The sequence below is a fragment of the Triticum aestivum genome, chromosome 2B, assembly GCF_018294505.1.
Source record: "Triticum aestivum cultivar Chinese Spring chromosome 2B, IWGSC CS RefSeq v2.1, whole genome shotgun sequence".
Lineage (NCBI taxonomy): Eukaryota > Viridiplantae > Streptophyta > Magnoliopsida > Poales > Poaceae > Triticum > Triticum aestivum.
In genome coordinates this window covers 319,951,715-319,953,944 of record NC_057798.1, presented here as the reverse complement: position 1 = coordinate 319,953,944, position 2,230 = coordinate 319,951,715, and positions in this window count along the sequence as shown.

Here is a 2,230-nt window from a genome sequence, read left to right as displayed (position 1 = left end):
TATTCTTGTGTAGTGTGTGTTGAAGAAAGATGATATCTTCATCGATTGGTCCCTGTGATCAGTTGCTGGACCTATTGTCTTATCAATCCTTTGATTTGAGTGTGGGCTATCATCAAATCAAATCAGTACCAACGATGCTCGTAATGCTGTCTTACTCGTGGTTGATCCCCCGAGCATACACCATTATATCTTTTGGTCTGATCAAGGCTATCACTTGTTCACTTAACTATGGAATTCCTTTTGAAAGGAAACCCAGATGAATTGTTGTTGAGCCCATTGACAACATCCTTGTCTTCCCCATAATTTTGCTGAACATTAAGCTAGTGTTGGAAACTTTTGAAAGCATTTGTTCATGCTAGCTCATGAAGCATATGTTCGGATGTAAGAAGTGACTTCCTCTAGTTCATGTGCATTTGATGCAAGTTGCCGCCGTGGACTCGAGAAAGTCAATGTTGCTTCCTCTGGAATCATCCCAAGTCAGTCATGCATACGTGCGAAGTATTCTGTGGTCTGGAGACTTGCAACCTTCATTCCATATGTGTTCCGAGCACACCAAGCCACTGATTGAGTTGTTCAAAGATAAAGGAGTCTGTCCAAGGTGAACTCTTTGGACTTCCACGCGTGGAGACTTCGATGTCATTAATGATGGTTCCCCCACCTGAACTCGGTAGTGTTTTATTATAAGACTACCACGTGGTCATGTTTGTCTGGGACAGCGTGTTCACATGTTTGTAGCAGAACCAGCTCATGTTTTGGAGCTTGCTATCGTAGTTCATCTCCCGAGAATCCCGCAACGTCATCCCGTCGATTTGTGTTGCAAACTTTCATTTTTCTTCCTAGACTCGATGAGTCTGGAATATCCTGACACCAACCAGATCTGAATCTCAGGCAGATATGATGGTTGGAATATTTCCCAAGAATTATAATATCGGTCCCTCGAAAACCGGTAAAGTGGATGTCGTGGCCAACACACCCAGCCGGAAGACCTGTTATTATAATATCTTGATTGAGGAAGTTGGCCACCTCCCCATAGGGATTTCGTAGGATTTACTCCCTAGTTGCCCCTATGGATTTTGAGATCCCGAAGTCCAACCTTTTTACTTGATGTTCTAGATATCAAACCATATCTATGAATGGGTACACTAGCACATCAAGGAGAACATTAGAAGCGGAGTGCTAAATGTCTCTCGGTCGATCATCCAGATTTTATTTCCTTGGCCTCGCTAAGGTGAAATCTGAGAAGGTGTTATCTTCCTTTGCATCTACATCCTCCATCACCATTCATCATGGTAGTAAGTTGTGTTTACCGGACCCTTGACACGGACGTTGGTTAAACCTTGATGAATGTGGAAATGCTCAAGTTCTTGAGAGCACGCACAAGCGCTACGTGTTATCATCGGCACTAACTGGGATTCCTCTCAGTTTCCTCGGCAATGCTATGACCTCTTCAAACAGTGAATTCACTCCCTATTGTTGGGCTCTTCCCCAGTTACCAGAATCATTCCCAGCATTTGCATTTTGTTCCAGCTTGCACCACCAATGTGCCATTCTACCATGGGTCTCTTCCATTTCCGGTGATAAGCAAATTCATCCATTGCGTTGTCTTCAACAAGGTAATCCACATCATCCAAGTTTGAGTATGCCATTCTACCGACCCCCTCCAAACGATCGCTCGAGAATTGTCTTAGGCTGGTTTAAAGAGTTTCAATGATCTCTGAATCAAAGGTAATTCTTTTTGCCACTTAAGGGGAGATATCTACGAGTCACGGTTCCGAAGGTGTCTCGTTGTGGTTTCATGGCAACTCAACTCCTCACTACGTTGACAATCGATTACCACCTTCTTAAGCGTGAAATTGTTGTCTAGCTAGTGAACCTTCGTCATCCGTTTCTTTCCACCCCTCTTGATGTGTATCTCGTGTCTCAACCCGAGAGATGGTCCTATGTCTCATTCCGTGAGTTGTTCGATCTTCGAGAAGATCGACCCTTCTAGAGTCTCCTTCTTCCCTCCATGTCATGTTGGCAGGATTTCTCAGAGCAAGACATCAAGACAATGATGGTGAATGTATCAACGTTCAACTGAAGTGCACCCTCGATCGTGAAGATTGTGCTAGTTTGCGTTACCCTTCACCTTACCCTACGCTTGAATCTCGAGACGAGATTCTTGTTTAGTGGGGGTGAGTTGTCACATCCCTAGTTGCTGGTAGTGCTCTAGGCTAGCTTCATGTGTGCA